Here is a 23,733-nt window from a genome sequence, read left to right as displayed (position 1 = left end):
ACCGACCTGGCACAGTCTCTAAGGCTCACCGTGGAATTCGAAAAGCAAACTGTAGAGTAAATAACGTGCAGAGTACGCTACTATCTACGTCAAGAGCAAGTGGGGGACATACGTGCTTCCACACGCGTAGCTCACTTCTGGAAGAACGGGCAAGGGCACTTGCGTCTTGAGAGAAGGTGGTAGACTCGTGGTGAGGGGAGCAGGATGGAAGGGTTGGTCTTCGTACTCTACACTGCCTTCTTCTGTTTTGTTTTATCATGTGCTTGTATGATTTTTTTCAAAAGAGCATTTAAATATAAGCTTTACAACATATACACAAAGAGGCGCCTGGGTGGCTCGGTCGGTTAAGCGTCCGGCTCTTGATTTTGGCTCAGGTCACGACCTCACGGTTCATGGGTTCAAGGCCCTCACCTCGGACTCTGCACTGACATCATAGACCCGGCTCGGGATTCTCTCTCTCCCTCTCTCGCTGCCCCTTCCCCACTCGCGCTCTGCTCTCTCTCTTAAAATAAAAATAAGTTCAGAGAAAAAATCTGCAAAACACAGGGACTGTGCAGAATTGCCACCGCACAGGGTGCTCTGGGAGTGCGACAGGTGTGACCGCTCGTTTTGACCAAAATAACCTGCTTTGGCACAAACCCTATCTCCGTTAGTGGCTAATGAGTTCCTCTCAAGGTGCTGTGGTTTAGCCTGTATTAGCAGATTAACATGGTTCAAAGTATATCTAGTGAGGGTTGGAGGTTTGAGGTTTGTTTTGTGTTTGTGTTTACATTAAAGACAGTTATGCCTTTAATCAATCAGAATTGTTCGCCGTGAAACTAACTCTCGCCAATCCGCACCTGCTCGCTTCAGCTTGAGGCAGTCTGCTGTACGCTTCCATCACGTCGACGGCTGACGCAGTTTCCCACCCATTCGACAGGAGCCGTTCTTTCTAGAATGTGCAGCGGAGAGAAAAGGCAAGGTACGAGGCACTGTTGCACAACTCCAAGGCACTCTTGGAGCACATGAGAACTTGTCTCAGATGACTCCTTTTTCAAAAGCCCGTCCCAGCCCCCATCTTTCTTCTTTTTCTTTTCCAATTTCCTACACCGAACATGCATTGTTATCATGGGAGAGAAGTCACTAATGTATATTTAAAGAGAAATAAAGCCAGGAACTTCTCCGTGAGCAAGAGTGTTTGAATGCGTTCGAGGCGTAATGTGACATATCCCACCTATTTAATAGGGGCAGGGGTGGGTGGTGTCTCCTCAGCAAAAAAAAAGAGAAAACCAAACAACCTAAAAAACAATAAATAAAAGATATTTAAAGTCTCTATTACAGATTCTAAGAAACGTAAGCGACGTATCAAGTGCAAAGTTTGGACCATGTTTGGATCCTGTTTCAAACACACCACCTATAGAATTTTTTTCTGTTTTTTTTTTTAAACAACTGGGGAAATCCAAACACGGACTGTGGAGTAGGTGCTATGGAGGAGTTTCGGCTGCTGTGTGAGGTACAATGATGATGTTACCATTATCCCGGGGTGGGGGAAGAAAATGCTTACTGGTAGGAGATTCACATGGAAGTATTTATGGGGGTAATGCTATACTCTCTGGATGTGCCTTAAAATATTCCAGTGACAACACCGACAAAAAATGGGGATAAATAAAACAATATTGAAAGATGTGAGTCACCAAAGTTGGCTGATGGGACATGGGTTTTCGTCCTACTGTTCCCTCTACGTTCATGTTGTTTGCAAATATGCATACTGAAAACTTGGGCTAATAGGGTATGGGAAATGTGAATGTGTTTTTTCCAAACCAAGATGGCGGCCCAGGTCTTGGACTTCTTTAGCGTGACGAACCAGCGGCCCACGTGGAACCCCAGCTGCCTGTTCAGGTGGGCACGCGACAGGGCTTCTCACATTCTCTGATCGGAGAAGGGAGTGTGCCCTTCCCTGGGGGGTTAAGGGTACCAAAGGATGTCCCCGCCCTGCTCTCCGACCTGTGACTCTCACGGCTTGCAGGTCTCCACTCCCGCCAGGTCACACTGTCTCCTCCGCAGGTTTTCGATCACGGTCTGTCCGAACCGGTCGGTCGTCCATGTTCACCTGGGAAGGGAAAGAGGAGGCTGGGCAATGCCAGAAGGGCTTCTCGAATACGCAAAATCAGACAACAGTATTCTGTTTCTGAGCCGTCAAGGCTGATGTTTGCTAATACCCAGTGCAGTCAACGGAGTCGGGGGCGGGCACGGCACGCGGGGCTGACGAGAGCGTCGTCTGCTGCCGCCCCCTGCGGGGCACCCGGGCGGTGTGCGCTCGGCCTGGGAGCCGGTCAGACCACTGAGCGGCTGCTCCACAGGTAGACTCCCACGTGCACGCCAGGTGCAAGAGGGTTTACTCCACAGCATGATGTGTAACGGGACCTATGACGGAAAGGACTCACATGCCCATCCGCTGGGGTTAAAGCAGTTGTGGCATGGTCGTTTAATGAAATATTACATTGCCATGAAAACAGCAAGAGGACATCCAAGTAGATGTAGGTACAGACGTAGACACACATACAGACACAGATACAGATGTGGAATGATTCTCAGATAACAGACTCTCGAAAAGTACAGTACAGAGGGCTGTGCATAACATGCTCCTGTCTGCCCTTAAGAAAAAAAAAAATCTCTAGCTACATTTATATATGTGCAGAATAATTCTGGAATCTGGCAGTGTTGCTTCCCAGGTTGGAGGACTCACTAAGGTCCGGGGTAGAAGAGAGACTTACCTTTCCCTGCATACCCTTTTGTACTATTTGATTTTTTTTTTTGAAGTTTTGCATGTGCTGTTACTTATCTAATGAGAAACCATTTAAAACCCCCTTCTTACGATGTTTATTCATTTTTGAGAGAGACAGAGCATGAACGAGGGGAGGGGCAGAGAGAGAGGGAACCCCAGAATCCGAAGCAGGCTCCAGGCTCCGAGCTGTGAGCCCAGAGCTCGACGTGGGGCTCGAGCTCATGAGCCGTGAGATCATGACCTGAGCCAAAACCAGATGCTTAGCTGACTGAGCCACCCATGTGCCCCCCATTTACCACTTCAAAAAAACCATTAACGTATCTATATGCACAAATGTCACAAAACATACATAATACACCGCGCACTATTGTTACTTTGTCCCAAAACGTCAACAGTTTACTATACGAAATGATTCCCAGAGCTCCTGTGACAACGGTGGCAGGCAAGAAGCAGCATCACTCTCTGTCGGTGGACGTGTGAGGCTTACGTGGCATGAATGGTCACACTGGGTGCCTGTGAGCACGTGCTCCGTCGTCTTCCTGCCTGGGTCTGAATCCTGGCCTGAAACTTACCAGCCGTGAGGCCGTGCGGCCGTGGGCAGCAAGCTGTCCAATCCCTCTGTGCTTGGGTCCCCTCACCGGCCACACCCGCCACACCCTGGTTACTGTGACAAGTAGGTTAATACAGGTCACACTCACGGAAGGTGCCTGCTATATAGCAAGCAACTTCTACAAGTTTGCTACCCTTATTCTACCAGTACTGAAATTTGCATCACTCAGGGCACCTCGGTCGGTAAGCGACCGACTCTTGATTTTTGGCTCAGGTCATGATCTCACAGTTTGTGGGTTTGAGCCCCGCACTGGGCTCTGTGCTCACAGCATGGAACCTGCTTGGGATTCTGTCTGTCTCTCTACCCCTCCCCTGCTCGCTCGCTCTCTAAAAAATAAACAAATATTTAAAAAACAGGTTTTTTCATCATTCATGTGGTTTTTGTCATTTTAAAATACTGAGTAGGAAATCATGGAAGGCATGTGAGCAGTTAGTACACCTGAGGAGGCTGATGGTTTGCATTTGTTAGGAAATTGCAGAATTCAGTGAAAACGGACACATCCCCAGGCTTGCTCCCAAGTGACTGGGTCCATGGTCAAGATTCACTTCATCCACCATTGCTATATGATGTTGAATAAGAGAACACACGAATGAAACGAGGCGAACAGAGCAGGGTGAACACCCACAATGTGTGAAAACAAAGCAGAATTCAGGGGCACCTACGTGGCCCAGTCGGTTAAGCGGCCGACTTCGGCTCAGGTCACGATCTCACAGTTCGTGAGTTTGAGCCCCGTGTCGGGGTCTGTGCTGACGGTTCAGAGCCTGGAGCCTGTTTCAGATCCTGTGTCTCCCTCTCTCTCTATCCCTGCCGTGCTCGCGCTCTCTCTCTCTCTCTCTCTCTCTCTCTCAAAAATAAACAAACGCTAAAAAAATAAGATAAATTTAAAAAAGAAAGCAAGCAGAATTCATTTTCCCCAGTCCTGATATCCTGCAAGCAAAGACAGATTCCCAAGACTTACAGAAGCCAGATGAGGCCAGCTACCATTATATCCACTCACCAGGACTGAAGACTGAGTGTGAGGAATGCCCCCAGTTACACAGAGGGAAGGAAGAAAACTCAACCGAGAACCACCTCTACGGGAATGTGGCCTGGGGCATGAAGGGGTGAGAAAGTCAACCAAGGTCTAGCCTTAGATCTGTCCATAATTACGTGACACGGGGCAAAGCGTTTACTGCTGTCATCCGTAATGGAATTTAAAAATAAAATGAGATGAAAAAAATAAAATCAATAAAGTTAAAATGAACTAAGCAATAAAATTAGCCGCCATGTATTCAGTCACGTGCCCCCCGCTACACATCATCTCATGAACTCCCATAATAGCCCAGAGAAGTTCTCCCTTTATAAACAAAGCCCTGGCGGGGGCACCGGGATGGTTCAGTTACTTGAGCGTCCATCCAACCCTTATTTCGGCTCAAGTCACGATCTCACAGTTCGTGGGATCAAGCCCCGCGTCAGGCTCCAGGCTGCCAGCACAGTGCCTGCTTGGGATTCTCTCCACCCACCCCCACCCCCACCCCCACCCCCACCCTGCTCCTTCCCTGCTCATGCTCTCTCTCAAAATAAGTAGAGAACTTTAAAAACAAATCAAAAACAAGGACCTGGGGCTCAGAAAGATCCAAATAACAGCTAATAACCTGCTCAGCAGCCGGGCAATCCTGAACATGCTCTCGTACAAATTAACTCGCTTACTCCTCACTACACCCTATTAACGTCGGGACTGTTATTATTATTATTGTCATTTTCCTGATAAAGAGACAGCACGGAGAGGTTATGAAACTTGTCCCGGTCACACAGCTAGGCAATCTACCTCCAGAGCATGGACTCCCAACCACCCTACCATTCTGCCTAAGGGCACCCGGCCAATCATAAGAGCCAGGGCCAGGACTCGGACCCACGCTGAATAATTCCAAAGCTCTAAAACAGAACCCTTCCCACCACATCAGAAGAGAAAAACAGGCAACCAGCGGGCCAAACTCGGGGACGTTACAAATTAGGAATTTTACATTAAAATTCTACACTGTCGCTTCTCCTGGAAAATTGGGGGTTCTCAACTCCAGGCTCCCATGTCCACATGGGAACAACGAGGTGGCACTGAGCAGGGGTGAACTGTGGTTCACCAGAGTCCCCAGCACTCCTGTCTGCCTTACACCTGGCCAACTTCCTCCACTGCATCACCTGCCTGCCTCGGAAGGAATCAGGGTTCGCTACCCTGACACCCATATGTTAGCCAAAATTCCTTCCATCGCGGTCTATGACTCTATAATTAATACAACGGTAAAATGTGAACTTTACAAAGTTTTTGTAAAGGCCAAGAGAGAAGTTCCAAAAACCCTGGCTGCGAGTTTGCAGGAAGTTAAGAAATCAGGAACGCTGGGAATTGCTAGAATCGATTTAAAACGGCGATGTGTGTGTGGCCAGAGGCGGAAGGAAAAGAGTGAGTGGAAATTTATACTGGGGTTGCTCAGAGAGGGTTAGCCCCCACGCGAACGCATACAGCACGCAAAGGTCTTGAGCTTCCTTTTACCTGTTGGTAGTTTATGAACATAGCTGTCTCAACGCCGTTAGCTGCCCACTTGAGAAGGTTGGCCGACTGCTCCGGAGTCATGTACACCAGCACGCGTTCCGTTATCAGCAGTGCTGGCAATCTTCAGAGAAGAAAAAAGGCACATAAGTATGTATTCATCAAATCGGGACTCTAACGGCAGCCACGGATAGTGCTGGCAGGGCAGGAAAACCCTGGGGTGCACACCGCAGGAAGAGGAGAAGCCCCGGATAGCACGTCAACTATCAGGGCGGTAAGAGGTGGAGAGCCCCGTCGTGACCCAAAGTTTCAGACCGTAACAACGCGAGCACTGAGCAAGGTTTTGTCTGGCTTGCTACAAATTCTCCCCCGGCATGCCCGCACAGGGTGACAAGGTGGCCCTGCAGACCCCTTGCTCCGAGGCAGTCTCGTTCCCTTCCCCTGGAATCTGGGTTAGGCCTGTAACTCGCTGTGGCCAATACAACAGTAGCAAACACGACGCAAGCGCAAGCTGAAAATCACTTGCACGTTGGCCCTTGCCCTCTTGCTCGGAAGTCTGAACCCGTGTGGCAATGAACCCAAGCTGGCTTGCTATCGGAGGGGAGGCCCTGTGCGTGAGAATGAGGCATCCACATAGGAGGGAACCCCAGGGGATCTCAGCTACAGGAGTGAACCCCAGGGGACCTCAGCTGCAGCTGGCTCCAGTGGAAGAACCACCCAGCTAAGCCCAGTCCAAATGGTTCACTCACACAATCCTGAGCAACTTGTGAACTGCTCTGAATTGTGAGTTGTTCGAGACCGCTGAGGCTGCAGAGATTTTGGTACACATCAAAAGCTGACTGATAAAATACAGAAATACTGCTATCCCTTTAACAGAATCTAATTCTTCTTACACAAACTTTTATCATCAAGAATTAAAAACACGAACAGTCTTCAACAAATGACACATTAGCATGCGGTCTGAGTTACCAGACCCGAAGTAACGAACAAATTACGAAACAGGAAAAGCAATAAACTCCTACAGAAATCTCTAAACGCTTTACAGTTGGAAGGGAACACAGGCAGCCCTAAATTATGTGAGCTCTGCTGATTTATTCCTGCTCCTTCTGACTCCTTTACTGGATCCTCCTCCTTCTCTGCCTTTACGCTGCTGTTCCTCATGGCTGGTTGCTATTTTTCTCACAAAGCAAGTAGGTTACTTTTGCCTATTTTTATTGGCAGGGAATTTCAAAACAAGTAAATTGTCTGAACTGAAAATACCCAAGCAATTTGCTGAAAAGAACATCGTGTACGTTAGTGTCAGAATGTAACCCATGCAGTTAGACTCAGTGCCTGGACTCATGATCGCTAGAGAGAAAGGCTACCCACAAGTGCTGCTGGCTTTGACCTGACAGTCCCGACTATCCACTGTTACTGTTCATCAGGATTTCCTTTTTTTTTTTTTTCTTTTTTTGACAAGGAAATGTGGTATAACTCAAGTGACTTAAAAATATACATCCAGGGGTGCCTGGGTGGCTCAGTCGGTTAAGCATCCAACTTCAGCTCAAGTCATAATCTCACAGTCCATGGCTTCGAGCCCCACATCGGGCTCTGCTCACCGCTCAGAGCCTGGGGCCTGCTTCGGATTCGGTGTCTCCCTTTCTCTCTGCTCCTCCCCGGCTCGTGCTCACACTCTCTCTCAAAAATAAATAAACACTAAAAGAAATTAAAAATATATATCCAGGTGCGCCTGGGTACCTCGGTCAGTTGAGCATCTGACTCTTGATTTCGGCTCAGGTCATGATCCCAGGGTTATGGGATTGAGCCCTGTGTTGCGCTCCATGCTGAGCATGCAGCCTGCTTGGGATCTTATCTCTCTCTCTCGTTTCCTCTACCCCTCTCCCTGACTTGCACAAGCTCTCTTTCTCTCTCTCCAAAATAAAAACGTATGTATGTGTATACAAATACACACACACATATGTATGCATATATCTACAAATGCTCTCTGGACCCAACTGGGTCATGGTACAAAGAATGAGAGAACTAAATCCAGAGGATAGACAATGAAGTCCAAGTTGCAGATGAAGTTGAAAATCAGAAAGAAAAACATTAAAAGGAAGTTTAAAGTAAGCAATTTTTTTTTTAACCTAAGTCTAAACCCCCAGATTATATCAATAGGAACGATTAGAAAAAGTGAGTGGAAAAAAAAGTTTCAAAACCTCAATAGGTTGGTAATTAGAGAAAAACAGTTCCAAAAACGTTTTTATTTATTTAAAATTTTTTTTAAATGTTTGTTTATTTTTGAGAGACAGAGCACAAGCCGGGGAGGGGCAGAGAGAAAGGGAGACACAGGATCTGAAGCAGGCTCCAGGCCTCCAGGCTCCAAGCTGTCAGCACAGAGCCTGATGCAGGGCTCGAACACATGAACCATGAGATCATGAACTGAGCTGAAGTCGGATGCTTAACCGACTGAGCTACCCAGGTGCCCCTCCAAAAACCTTTTTAATGCGAAAGGCACTGACTATTACATACGGTGTTACCACATGGGGGGAAGCCAGGTGGAGAAGGCTACGTGGGAATTTCCTGTAAAGGTTTGCAACTTTTTTTTACAAATTTGAATTATTTGGAAGTGAAAAGTTAAACACGTTTACAGTGTATTTTTAAGAGGCAGTCTTCGCCAATGTTAAAAACAGGATTAATACTTTTCAGAAGAGAAGTCTAAGCGAAGCAAAAACAGCCCACGGAGGAAAACACAGAGCACAAATGAACCCCAGAGAATTATGAATGTAATTCTAATACTTGTGATAGCTGCTGTTCCTTATCCATTTTGTAGATCTCCAGGAGTGAGGCAAACTTGCCTATCAAGAGCTCCCCTGATTAATTTTTTTTAAGTGTATTTACTTATTTTGAGAGAGACAGAGGGCAAGCAGGGGAGGAGCAGAGAGGGAGGGAGGGAGAATCCCAAGCAGGCTGTGTCAGCACAGAGCCCAATGTGGGGCTCAATCTCATGAACCAGGAGATCACGACCTGAGCCGAAATCAGAAGTTGGATGCTTAACCAACTGAGCCACGCAGGCATCCCAAGAGCTCTCCTGATTTGTAAGTGATTATTTCCCTGGCCATGTAGCACATTTGCCCAAATGGTGTGTTTCTACGTTCGCAGGGGGTTGCTGCTGGTTACCACTGCAACTGTAATAATCTACAGATTATAGCTTCTGCGCCAATTTCCGTTCAACTGCTTTCACACGCGTACTTAATATCATCTCCAAGCTCTCCGCGCAAAGCCTGACATGGGGCTCGATCTCCCCAACCGTGAGATCATGACCTGAGCGGAAATCAAGAGTTGGACGCTTAACCAACTGAGCCACCCAGGTGCCCTGCAGTTATAGGTTTCTATACATATAATTACCTTCTCTCAAACTTTATGGTGTCAGGCATCAGTATGTTATAAAAGCAACACACGTGATTCTGATGTGAAAACAGGAGAAACATTGCTTCTCAAAGACTTAGAAAACCTCCCTCATAGCAATGAAATGATAAACATCTCAGAATTAAAAACGGGACACGGGTATCATGCTGCACTTTCTCCTGACCTTATTTCGTATTCACATGAAATCACAAACGCGTAAGAGGTTAAAACAAGATCTCACTGTGGATTCACGTCACATTTCTCTAGCTTCTCTTCGAGTTCAGGTGAGTCTCGGAGATCTGCTCCGATAATGGCATAGCTCTTAGAATCCAACAGGTGTCCACCTGGAAAGCCAAGAAGAGATTATCATTTCAACAGAAATTCATCCAGAGGAGATCATTTCAATGGATTTCAAAATTCAATTATTATTTTTTCTCCATTACAGAAATACATGTCCCACTGCAAAAAGGAAAAAAAAAAAATCAGGAAGGAGGAGGGTGGAATGAACGAAAATCACATCTTCCAACTATTAATGTTTTGGTATAGAACATTCCAGTCTTTCTTCTATACATACAACATAAACCCATACACACAACATAAGCACATTTTCTGTCACACAAATACGTACACACACATCACACAGGAAAAAGAAAGGAGGGCCAATTCTTCTTTTGAAAACTGCTTCTCCTACTTAACAGTAATATCAATGACATCATCGTCTGTAATGATTTCCTAGCATTCCATCAGTGGATAAAACAACTTACTCAGCCAAGCCCTCACGATTAGGCCTGTGGTATCTCCAGATTTTCTCCATCTGAGGCACTGCGATGAGCATCTTTGTTTAGACCTCATGAAGCACCCGTCCAGTTAAGTAGGTCTCTAGGAGTAGAATTAGGAGGTCAAAGGGTAAAATATTTAAGTATTGGTACCGATCGGCTGGCCACTCTCTAAATGTCGTGCCAATTTGTGAGATACTATGTTTAAAAGAAAATAGCTTCTAAAGTATTTACAAATACAATGATAACATTTGCTTGAAAATACTCCCAGAGAGATCGGACAGCATGGTTTCTATAGTGGTTCTCGAGCTTTGGCAGTCATCGGAATCACCTGGCGGGCTTGTTAAAAGAGACTGATGGCTTCAACCCCCCGAGTTTCTGATGTAGCAGATCTTCCAGAAGTAGACATTTTGTCAAATTCTTTCAAAAGCTAGACATCTGTATTTCCAACCAATGCTCCACAGTGGTGATGTCACTAGTCCAGGACTACACTTCTAGAACCACTGGTACAGATGAAATTGGCCACAGTTAAAAGTTCAGTGATGGGTACATGGAGGTTCATTTACTTACTTATTTTGAGAGATGGCGGGGGCGGGGGGAGGGAGAGCGGGGGAAGGGTGGAGAAAGGGGGAGAGAAAGAATCCCAAGCAGGCTCTGTGCTAATAACACAGAGTCCAGTGCAGGGCTCAAACTCATGAACTGTGAGATCCTGACCTGAGCCCAAATCACGACTTGGCCATTTGACTGACTGAGCCACCCAGACGTCCCCCTTGATTCACTCATCCGGACTGACTTTTCATTGTGTGCCCATTTGTATACTTTTAAGTTTCACCTCGTGCATATTTCAGCTTTAAGAAATGATCAATTTCAAGATGCGTATTTTTTCTCAGTTTCACATTTCTGAAATGAGGATGCATCGGTCAATAACGTTTCGGTTTAACTTATCAGCACCTTTTCTTTCCTGGCGGTAAATAGATAGTGTGATTCTTGCAATCACAGCCTCAAAGGTTTAATGAAATAGGGCAATTTTTCAATGAAAATGTGTCAGTGTTATCATCGCCTATCACTTTTCTCAAATTTTCACTCACATTTGTATTTTCATTAATTTTTATTTCAACTGTCCCTCTCCCAGAATGATGGCAAGATCAAAAACTATCAAGGACAGGACTAGAAAATTTGCCCACACAAGACACAAACCCAGAGTTAAAAACCAAGTGAAAGGCTAAGAAAGAAATCTGCCAATCAACAGTTGACGAGGGATTTATATCAAAGAACATTGCTTTATGTTGTAAAGGATTCCTATAAATTGAAAAGGAAATGAAACAATGCAACTGGAAAATATATGAGCAGAGGAAAGTTACAAGAAATCCCACAGGCCAACAGAAGGAAGGAAGGGTACTCCGTTTCACTAGCACGTTCAAAGTTATAAAAAATTTAAAACAAAGTTACAGAAAAATCTTTAATTCACAGATTTGGCAGACTGGCAGGAATTTTTTAAAATGGTAGTAGCCAGTGTTAGCGAGGGTGTAGGGAAAGGGAACCCGCATCTACTCTGGTGAAAATACAAATTCGTCGAAAGGGTCTTGAAGCACGGCTTGGCAGTAGCTATTAGAATTCATAAGGTACAATTTTTTGAACTGGCAATTCCTGCGAATATGCACATATAACTAGGCTTTCTACAAAACTGTTTAATAGGAAACCATAAAGAAGGCGGCAATCTAAAGGACCATCAGTAGCGAATACGTTAAGTAAAATGGGATTTCCATGCAGAGGAGTATTACGAAGTCACCAGAAATAACGAGGTAGATCTAATCTGGCAACATGAAGACAGCCGTGATTCCCTAGGATGCACAAAGAACAAGTTTCAAAACAGTACGTGTAAATTATTCGCTTTACTAAAATTATACATATAACTGTATTTATTTATTTCTACAAGTATAGATTCACTCTTTCAACAAATACATGTTGGTCTACATCATATATATTTATTTATTCAATATATGCATAGATTCCTTCACCAAAAATTTACTGAACCTTTTGCAGGCCGGGCACGGGATTCTATTTACATGTGTATTTTCTTTTTTTTTTTTTTAATTTTTTTTGTTTTTTCAACGTTTTTTATTTATTTTTGGGACAGAGAGAGACAGAGCATGAACGGGGAAGGGGCAGAGAGAGAGGGAGACACAGAATCGGAAACAGGCTCCAGGCTCTGAGCCATCAGCCCAGAGCCTGACGCGGGGCTCGAACTCACGGACCGCGAGATCGTGACCTGGCTGAAGTCGGACGCTTAACCGACTGCGCCACCCAGGTGCCCCTACATGTGTATTTTCTTACGCGTGATATTTACCTGCCTCTAGGTACACTGTCCATCCACAGGAGAAAACACCCTGCACAGTGGTTATCGTGGTGGGGGGAGAGATCACGCAGGGTCTTTACTTTCTACTTCACATGCTTCTACACTGATGGGTCGAAGGCAATGCAAAGTGCTAACTAACCCTTTCATTACAGCTAATCCTTCTGACGCAAATATTAACCAAATATACAGAAAAGTATGACGGCTACGATGTAGAGAAAGCAGATGTGCCAGCCAATGGCAAAGCCTGAGGAGGTTGTACTTAAAATTTGTACGAGGGAAACAAAGGATGGAGGAGATATTAGTTTCTGTGGGAGTCTGTTCACTAGGAGCGTGACGAGGGCACTGTGCTGGTGTAGAGGCCTGTCTAGTTGCCTGACGTTTCCTGTGTTATCTGTGCCCACCATCTAAGGCCATCCTCTCTGAGCATGTTTTCTGACCTGAATTATTAATAAGCCCCTTGAACTTCTCTGTCAGACACACACTGAACACAATGGAACATTCTGGAAGAGTGTTTGTGACCTTAGTTTTAAAGGCTTAGAAGGGAGGAAAGAGTTGTTGGAAACACTCATACTGAAAACTTACGGGGAAAAACTGAGCCCCGGGGCCAAGGACCTAACGTAACAGGTGAAGCGGGTCAGGTACGAGACAACAGTGGTGGGGACGTGCATTCCCTCTCAACGAAGCAGCCATATAGGAGTCAGGGTCTGAGGCTGCCGGACTGGATTTTTCCAAGGAAAGATTTTCGGGAAAAAGCTCCTATATTTGAAATGTTTGCAACTCACTGAAATGTTTTTCAAAAGATTTCAGATTGGGACCTATGGACATCTAAGAGGGGCCATACAAACAATTGTTTCAAGTTCCTTCACAGTAGATGTGATGCAAAGTATACACTCTATGACGTCATGTGCACACACGCACAGACTCAGACGCGCACGCTCACACACACACACACACACACACACCATCTTTAAAAAGAAAGGGGAAGAAAAGCAGAGAGGTAGCCCATACTGTATTACTTAGTTGCCAATTTGCAGTGTGTCCTCTGAATGTCATTCTATAATGGGTTGTAATAAGAAAGGCTTGTATCTATGGGAAGATGGGAAAGAGAGAGAAATGAGTCAAGTAGCTTAGTTACTGAAAAAACGCAAACACCCACTACCGAAATGGCCAGTAGGTACCGCTACTGCTCAAAGCAAGGGCGACTCCAGAGGGCCTGCTGCTTAATCACGTCTGACCCTAGGCACACACATGAAAAATTCAGTGGATCAGCTCTCAGAGTAGGTCAGTGAGCGTTACTCTCCGAATCTGACGTCAAGTCACAAACTGATCATGAAACACTCAAGACGTAGAAACCGCCAAAGATAGGCTGGCGATATGTTTCCAAATGTTCCAGTGTTTTCCAAGCTGTCTCTCGTTTCCTGCTTCTGCTCACTCAATTAAAAATTTTAACCATTGTTAATCACAGACAACTAAACAAACCAATTCCTACTCAGACCTGACGTCCAGTAACATTTAGGTGATGACTCTGCTCTCCTCCAGAATGTGCAAAATATTAGACATCCGAGAGCTGATTTCAGTATCGCAACCACCATACACACATCTTTCACCCCAGAAACCTCCTCTAGGCTTAAGTGAGAGCCCACCTGCTCTTATTTGACTCGGTGTCCTAACAAGCTAGGTCGTATTCTGTGGCTGCACAGCGTCAGATGCCATAGCGCATCTCAAATGCACGCTACGTGGGGCGCCTGGGTGGTCCGTCGGTTGAGCATCCAACTTCGTTCGGCTCAGGTCATGATCTCGCACACAGCTCGTGAGTTTGAGCCCTGCGTTGAGCTCTGTGCTGACGGCTCAGAGCCTGGAGCTTGCTTCGGATTCTGTGTCTCCCTGTCTCTGTGCCCCTCCCCAGCTTGCACTCTGTCTCCCTCTCTCAAAAATAAATAATTATTAAAAAAATTATTTTTAGATAAAATGCACCTTCCGTGTAATATAATCTTGTATTTGGAAAAGGGCAAAACTTGTTTCCATAGGATAAGTTAGAAAAAAAAAAAACTTAAACTATTTCTAGCTTGTGGGAATTACACATCTTTAAAGGACAAGGTGAAAGTTTTAATGGTTACTAAAAATTTTTTTAAATGTAAGACAAGATTTTGTTTAAATGACTAGTTTAAAAAGAAGGGGAAGAAGTATATGTTAAAAACCACTGAGAAAATCTGACCTTGGGCTTGAGGTCAGGGTTTAAATTTCAGCTCTACCCCTTTGTCAACAGGTAACCTTATGGAAATTAGCTTAACTTCTTTGAGCTTTGGTTTCCTCAACTGCTAATAAAAGCATGTCATTCCTGAGTCGGCTCTGAGGACTCAACGAGATCATCTGAGTGAAGCATTTCACATGGTGCTACAAAAGCTCTCAGCAAAGATTCACAAACTCGCCATCTGTAACTGCAGAATTCTTAAAACATGGACTCAGGGTGGCCCCCATACTATCTCATATATAGTAAATGGCCAATTTGGCCTCCCATTATTCATTCAAACGCTATTTACTACACATCTGCTCTGAGCCAGGCCCCTTTCTATGCTCTGGAGATACAGAAGTAGCCGGAGCACACATGAAAATTCAGATTATTGGAGCGCCTGGTTGGCTCAGTCGGTTAAGTGTCCAACTTTGGCTCAGGTCATGATCTCACGGTTCATGAGTTCAAGGCCCACATCAGACTCTGTGCTGACAGCTCGGAGCCTGGGCCCTGCTTTGGACTCTGTCTCTCTCTCTCTCTCTCTCTCTCTCTCTGTGCCTCTCCCCCACTCATACTCTGTCTCCCTCTCTCTCTCTCAAAAATAAATAAAACATTAAAACACTTTTTTAAATTTCAGATTAAAATTAAACCACTATAGGTCATTTCTATTACGTGTTCAGAGAAATTACGTTAACGGACAGAAGAGTTGCAAGGGAGGGGACATTTCATTTTGAAGACAGTTTGGAATGGGGATCTTGGGGCCAGAAGGAAGGCGGGAAGAGGGTAAAAGGGAAGAGTCCCCTAAAATGAGGTCTCTGGCGTTCAGACCGGCCGCCTCCTGAACGCTGCCCCTGAATCCTGCCGGGCTCTCTCCTGTGGTCAAAGCCATACTCACTTGATGCTGTGCAGCTTTCTCGTGACTCTCATGGGAAAGTCCACTTCAAAATATTTACTTGGGAGAAGATCTTCATCCTGAGGAAAAACACGCAGTAAGCTCTAGAATTATGTATTCACTCCTACATTTACTGACCACCTTCACGTACCGAGCGAGTACTAGGCCCCGAAGAGCATCAGGGCACTTAAGGGTTTGACATCCAGGAACGATATGGGCAGAGATGTATTTTCCACATTACTGTGGTCTCCACGTGGGGAATGGATGGAGGACGGGCGTCAGGGGTTCACAGCTGTCCAGGGAAGAAGTCACGGGGAGCCTGAACTGGGGGAGCAGTGCCTGGGATGGAGGTGGGGGTATGTGGAGGCGCTGGGGGAGTAGGACCTGATAGGATTTTCCAAAAAGCAGATCGAGATGAATCAGAGAGGGTCAGGACACCAATGCTGACCAGCATTTGAGGGATAAAATGGAATAAAACAGCAAAAATCCCGAAGCATCGCACACAGTGGGGGTGAGTACTGTTTTGTGACACGTTTACTTTTTTCTGTGAGGGGAGGATACAGCGGGTGGTAAAGGGCAGGTGCTCTGGAGCAGGGGACGGGGGTTCGAATCCCAGCTCCACCGCCTGTCTGCCGCGAGGCCCCAAAGTCACTCCATTCCCTGGGCCAAGTTTCCCTCCTCTGCGAAGCAGAGACAGGGACAGCACCTCACGGGGTTGTGAGGAGTAATGAGGAAATGAGTACACACAAGGGACACTCAGAACGGGGCCTGCCTTAGTAAGTGCCACGTGTGTGCCTTTATCATTGACTGTCATGGGGACGGGGCGCCGAGGTGGCTCCGTCGGTTAAGTGTCTGACATTGGCTCAGGTCATGATCTCACGACTCGTGAGTTTGAGCCCCACGTGGGGGCCAGGGCCCGCTTTGGATCTTCTGTCCCCTTCTCTCTCTGCCCTTCCCCCACCGGTTCTCTCTCTCAAGTTAAATAAATAAACTTAAAAACCTTATTGACATGGGTACTTAGAATTAGGTCTTGGCCTGGGGTGTACATTTATCTTTACTGAGGGCTGCAGTAAAAGAGCGTGGCAGACGCGCGCGCGCGCGCGCACACACACACACACACACACGACCCTGCTCCCCCTTCTGCATCCCCGGCCTGGTCTCCCCTTGGCCCCCTGGCCATCCTAGCACATTCTCTGTCACGTCCAATCAATCCCTCAGCCCCGGTGCGTATTCACGAACGCATTCTCTCCTCCTCAGCTCGCCAACTGCACACACTGTAAGGACACCGCTGTCTGGACTCTCAGCGACACCCTGCGTGTTGCCTGCAGCAGCTCCCGATGCCCCTGAGGCTTGGGGAAAGAAACAAGGCGCTCCACAACCTGGTGACTTGCCCGGCGCCTCCCCAAAGCGCTCTTCTAACGCCTCCGTATCCACCTGTACTTACATTCCACAAGTACAGAGCCGCTTCCTTAAAGTGGAAAAAAAGACCAAGAAAAAGACACTTGTTGGTGCCCAGAACCCGGTGGTGGGCCTCACAGGTGTGGGCCGGGATTAAGGAAGAGCTGGGGTGAGGATGACACCCCTCTTTCTGACTTGAGCAACTGCGCAGAACACCATTTACGTGCACAGTAACGAGCGATGGACAGCAGGGACCGAGAGGGAGCCGGCCCCCCACGACAGCATGACGGGCGGGGGGCAGCAATCACAAGCAAGCATTTTCCAGTAGGAGGTGACCCTAAGGGCAAGTGTCAGAACTGGGAGAGCCAGCTACCCCTCAGCCCTTGGAAAATCTCAGGGGATCTGGTCTGGGGGACAAAGGGGGAGGGAGGAAGGGGGAGACAGGAAGACAGAGACAAAGACAGTCTCCTGACCCATCAGAAGAGACACGCTCACCGATCTCACCCGTTCTCTCTCGGTGCTGCCGCGCTCCCCTGCCCGTGTGTAGGGCAGGGCCGGGTAAAAAGCTGTCCGAAGATATTTGGAGGAAACGTTTAGAGCATACCAGAAGATGACTTTTGCTAGGAAATTCCAGAACACCCTCTAAGGATTTTGCTCACACGATATGAAGTTAAGGACACGCTAAAATTCCAGAAGGCCTGGGGAACAAAAGCAAATGCAGGACAGCATACGATCCTATGGCTCGTCTAGGACTTCTGACTTTCTAAAGAGCTTTCCCACTCATCAGCTACTTGCCCTCTTAAGAATGCCGATTAAGGGGTCACCATGGAGGGAAAGCTTCCAAAAGGCACACCTGGAGCTTTTAAGGAACAGACATCTTCTTTCTTGCCTTTGGGAAAGGGGCAACAAATGGCTGTGGGACATGACGCTTCAACTTTTATTCTGGGATTCCCTGAGCCCTTCCGACACTCCACTCCACTCGCCAGTAGCTCCACATCACAGGAGGCACGGAAGGCAACCGGGACCGTGCATAGCTACCGCAGGGCAGCCGGGGACAACCGTGAGGAAGAGTATCCCGTAGGCTCAAAGGAGATCCAACGTGGCCGACCGCTGCACAGGCTGCCATATTGAGACTGACCCCCTGCGTCCTTGATCCTCTGGCCGTGTGGAAATAGGATTCAAGAGACACCAAGAAGCTGAGGTCCCTTAAAGGGTTTCACTCACCCTTTATTCTTTGTCTGGGGTTGTACTGGCTTTCCTGCACCCTACTCTCACCCGCTGCTTGAAGGTGGGAGCCTTCAACTGTCCCTTCGACTGGTCTTGGGGCCTGACGTCATACAGAACGAGCTCACACACCAGCGGCAGCAGAAAGCCTGTGACCCACAGCCAAGCCTCTGCTGGTGCAGCCAGGGGACCCTCCCAGGTGGAAGGTGCACCAGACAACAAGACTAGCCGACGAGATCTCCCCTCCTCTTTTACAGAAGCACATAGAGCTCAAAAACAGGGCTCAGCGAACTTGCTGTAAGCAGCCAGTACTCTAGCCTTTGCAGGCCAGACGGTCTCTGCTGTGACTTCTCCACTCTGCTGCCGTAGGGCTAAAGCAGCCATAGGGAAGATGGAAGGAACTGGGAGTTGGCTGTGTTGCAGTAAAACTTTATTTACCGACATAGGTGGCAGCCTAAATTTGGCCCGTTCAGCTCCTGCTCCAGAGAGCAAACAAGCATCATTTTTCTAAAAAGAAACTTAGGTTTTTTAAAACCCTTTAGACCGATGTCATTATCAAAACGAAAAAACTCCACCAAATTTTTCAGACCCTGCACTATTCTCCTTCCTCACTGCTGACAGATAACCTTTTCCTCGGAAGGGGCACATGAGCTTCAGTGTACCTTGCTCAGAAATAAAAATCTCAGATTTAGTAATGATTAACCCACCTACACGGCGGGGGGAGAGACCAAACCACGGGACCACGTTGAAAAGGGTGTCAAGCCCAAAGGAGGAGTTTCTCCCGTGGCTTCTGTTCACACTGCACACATTCTGCCACTGCATTCTCTTCCAGTTCCTTCCACCACACCGTGGTCTCTGAGGCCCAGAGGCACCGCCGACCTATAGCAAAGAGCCCCCCACCCCCACCCCCCGAGCAGCCACAGGGCTCTCTGGAGAGAACAAGGAGGGAATCTGGACGTGGACGAACTGCAGTCCGTTGTTTGTTCCATGCTCCAGCGCCACTGGCTGTCCGACCTGGGGACGCCACAAGCTCTCGGAGCCCGCCTTGCCCCGTCTGGGTAACCCGCCCCCCACCTGCAGAGCTCTCATGTTCATTCCTGAGGTCATGGATGTGCACGCCCTTCAGAAACGTTAGCTATCTTATCCTGAATGAAGAATGCAGAGGCAACCGGTTAATACTAAGGCTGTGCTGAGGCCACTGATTTCTCGCCTCAGTGAGAGAGAGGCTGGGGGCACCGATGACCAAAGACCTCATCGGGTGAGCTGATGAGGGACAAAATACACACTCAGGTCGCATTAGGCCCACACACTCTAGTGTATCTTGGTGTACTTCTGCAAGAATCTGGGGAAATGCACGTACCCATGACTGCCACATGACCGACCTGACAGAAGAACCAGAGAGATCTGTACAAACCTACAAAAAAGAAAATGCAGTCAGTGAGATCGTTGTAGAGAAAAGGTTTGGTGCTACAAGTCCAGCCCGGAATCAAAGGCCAGGCCCGTGGTCCTGATTCTGCCACTAACTGGACCCATTTCCTCTTCTGTGAGTGAGTGTAATTATACCTGCTCTTGAACCCTAACGAAGGAGGTGAGGGACCAACTCAGAGAATGGAGGGGCACCTGGATGGCTCAGGCAGTTGGGCTCGCACTCTTGATTTCGGCTTGGGTCACGGTCTCGTGCTCCGTGGGATAGGCCCCGCATCTAAGCCCCACTTAGGATTCTCTCTCTCTCTCTCTCTCTCTCTCTCTCTCTCTCTCTCTCTCTCTCTCAAAATGAATCACTAAACTTAAAAGGGCTTTGTGTCATGTTACCATCACCCAGCCTTGCAAATCTCCAAGCTATACTGAAGACACCGTCACGACGACAGTAAAGTCTTTTGTTGTCGTCAAAACGGCAAATGCATGGGCCCCTGGTCTCAGCTACTCCACTGGCAGGGCTCTCGCACACACGCAGAGAATGTATACAAGCATTTGGATCAAAAGCCCTGTTTGTGACAGCAGGAGCTAAGAAGCAAGGCACATATCTAGGGCCCTGGTGACATCACGTACGTGGCTGACAGTGGTTGCACAGCAGGTGCAAACGGATGGGGACAGGGACGCGAGACAGGCAGTCACCGCATTCCTTTTGAATATATTTCTAACATTTAAAAAAATGTTTATTTACTTATTTTGCGAGAGAGATGGGGGAAGGGCAGAGAGAGAGGGAGAGTGCGAGAGTGACAGAATCCCAAGCAGCCTCTGTCCCGTCAGCACAGAGCCCAATGCGGGTCTGAACCCACAAACAGAGATCATGACCTGAACCGCAATCAAGGGTCGGGTGCTCAACCGACAGAGTCGCCAAGGCGCCCCTGACATTTCTGAACCCGCTGGGAACCTTCACAAAATTAAACAATTGGGGAAACAAGGGGGCGGTATTTTTTAATTTACCTTTAGTCTCCAGAAGGTGGTATCCATCCCAGCCCCAAGATTTAGAATCTCACAGGGACATTCTGTCTTCCCTAGAAATGCCTTTATAAGCTGACGGACGCCATGGACGTGAGCAAAATATCCTGAGAGAGAGACAGAGACGAGCCATGACTCAGTGATGATGGAAATAAGCCTTGCAAAGTTCACACCAGGAGGACAAAACACAACCCTTCTGCCCTTCTTCAGGGGTAGCGGTTTAGGTTATCCATAGACCTTATGGGAGAAGTAAGGACTTTAAAATTCTCTTCCTTTTTTTTTTTTTTAAAGCCATTTGAACCAACATAAGCACAATCTATCTAATGGTTGGATCAACTACCTTAAGGAAAACGCAACACCCCCTAATTCTACATATGAAAGAAAAATATTTTACATCAAAACATGGGATCTAAATGTCCCTCTTAGAAATGTGTCTTTTCGTGGCTAAGTGAGAGCTACTCAGAATTCGGCTGAAACTCAAAATTGGGAGACCCGCTGGAAAGTATTCTGGGGTCAGGAAATGGGGCAGACCAATGTCAAAGCAAAGACAGCCATGTTTCTTAGCGTGCTCCCTTCATCTCCATCCTGTGCGGGGTAGAGCCTGGATGTTTGTAAAACACCACAGGCGGGGTTGGGCGGGGGGCGGTGCACAGGCAAACGGTGCCTAATAAACTGACTTGTTAAGCTCTGGCGTGGGAAGCTGGAACAGAGGAGACAAGAAATAAAAGAGGGTCAAAGGAAGATAAAATTGATCTGGGTTCTAAAGCCCTTCTGCTTACAGTATTACTATTTTAAGAACAAAATTTGAGTGGCATTTATAGACACTCACTGCAATTTGACATAGGGATTTCATGTCTATGGATTCTACTAGTAAATAATTTGAGCTTGTCTTTTTACATGTCTCTTTTGGGTCGCCTGGGTGGCCCAGTCGGTTGGGCGTCTGACTTCGGATCAGGTCATGATCTCAGAGTCTGTGAGTTCGAGCCCCCCGTCGGGCTCTGTGCTGACAGCTCAGAGCCTGAAGCCTGTTTCAGATTCTGTCTCCCTCTCTCTCTGACCCTCCCCTGTTCATGCTGTGTCTCTCTCTCTGTCTCAAATATAAATAAACGTTACATGTCTCTTCCATTTTACTTTTTTATTAAATCCTTTTTACCGTGGGTTACAGAGTATCATCTACAATGGACTGGACATTGGAAAAATTTTAAAAATGCTTCCCACACGCTGTTTGGGAAGCACTCTCCTACTGTGGGGCCCTAGTCTAGCGATGCCAACCCAGGGAGAGGAAGAAGGAAGGCCGGAGGGCTGACCTGCTGCCCAGGGCCCCCAGCACCCAGGGCACCATGGTGGGGCCCTGCCTCTGCAGCGTCTGTTAGGAAAGTGTCCTCAAGAGCGCGGGAGGGAGGCTTAAGGCCTCTTAGCCAGGCCTCGTCCAATCTTACTGATGCCTGGTTTCACCCTCAGCTCAAAGTAAGTACCATGTCCTTATTCTCAGGAAGCACCACTTTAAAATTTCTTTGCATTTCTTATTGAAACTACCCATAGGATCCATCTTTAGGGCCAAGATGCCCTGCACCCACAGCAACTATCGTCATTTGGCCAATTTCTCAATCTGGCTGAGACTAAGTCACCCTCCTGTCTCAAATCCTTTCACTGCCTTGATAGAAATGACTTGTACAGCCTGACTTTAACAAGGCCAAAAAAAGTCATTCCTTCCATGAACAGACAGTTCACAGTAAAAGATATATAAATGGCTCTTAAACATATAAAATGATCTTGGGGCACCTGGGTGGCTCAGTTGGCTAAGCAAGTGTCCGACTCCTGATTTCAGCTCAGGTCATGATCTCACGGTTCAAGGGTTTGAGCCCCACATCGGGCTCTGTGCTGACAGCATGGAGCCTGCTTGGGATTCTCTCTCTCATTCTCTCATTCTCTCTCCCTCTCTCCCTCTGCCCCTCCCTGCTTGCAAGCAAGTGAACTCTCTCAAAATAAACATTTAAAAAATATATTAAAAAAATAATCCTAATGATCTTCAACTTCACCCAAAAATAAGAGGAATCTAAAATAAAATTACTGTAAGATACCATTTTTCATGTATCAGATTCACAAAGATGAAAAGTTTCATAATACACTGTGTTGGTGAGGATGTTGGGAAATAAGCACTTTCATATACTACCGGAGAGAAGGAACACTGCAACTCTCATGTTAAGAATGAATCCCTATGTTACACTGCTGGCCTTGAAATGGAGAAGGGGCCATCTTCCATGGAATGTAGGTGGTTTCCAGAAGGTAGACAAGAAAAGGAAATAGACTCTCCCCTATGGTCTCCAAAAGAAACGGCCCTGATGACACTTTGATGTTAGCCTAGTAAGACCCATGTTTGACTTCTGACCTTCAGAACTGTAAGATAATAAATTTGTATTGTTTAAAAAAAAAAACGAATGAATCCCTAAAACCCCAGGCCTCTCAGCTGATGAGGGAATAGTGAGGAGGGAGGGGGTCACTTGCCTCTGTTAATTTCGGGGGCCTTCCTCTCCTTAGACAGTCTTACAAAATGCTGGGTATAAGGGTCATGCGAGTAGCCAATGTTTACTGCAAACCTGGAAGGGATAAAAAGGAGGCAGGTGAGTAGACGTCAGTAGATTCAGGCTCTCAGGAACCAGGTCAAGGAGGAAAACCATCTACTTCACAAGGCCAACACACTCCCATTTAGCACTCCGTTACAAATGTAAACAGACTCAGCCATCCGCCGAGTGCTCACTTCCACTCCTCTCACCCTTCCCACGGCGGCCATGTGTCACCTCTCTTTATTCTGACTGCTAATTCCTTTCCCAGGACCTGGAGAGCATATAACCTCACCTCATACCTCACCCAGAAGACGTGCAACCGTTCATTCACTCGGCAAACTCACTGGCCAGAACTATTCAGACAACCCTACTCAACCAGAAGTTCTGGGTCCACAGGAAAGATCTAGAATTGTTTTGTAAAACTCGATAATGACTTCCTAAGTATTTCCCCCAGCTCTGTCATTTCACGTCCCTTAGGGAGTAAAAGGAAAAACCAGGAACAAATAAACAGAACAGCTACAACCTAGAAAATGCCGTTGTAGCTTACCCTCTCTGGCATGCACTACAAC

The 23,733-nt window shown here is 47.0% G+C and overlaps 1 pseudogene; it reads right to left on the bottom strand.

Moving 5' to 3' along the window:
• Window positions 1-713: 713 nt before the first annotated feature.
• Window positions 714-23,461, bottom strand: LOC131501604 (leucine carboxyl methyltransferase 1-like; annotated as a pseudogene).
• Between the last annotated feature and the right edge of the window lie 272 nt (window positions 23,462-23,733).

This window comes from Neofelis nebulosa, chromosome 18 (assembly GCF_028018385.1).
Source record: "Neofelis nebulosa isolate mNeoNeb1 chromosome 18, mNeoNeb1.pri, whole genome shotgun sequence".
Taxonomy (NCBI): Eukaryota; Metazoa; Chordata; class Mammalia; order Carnivora; family Felidae; genus Neofelis; species Neofelis nebulosa.
This window is presented reverse-complemented; position numbering and strand designations above follow the sequence as displayed.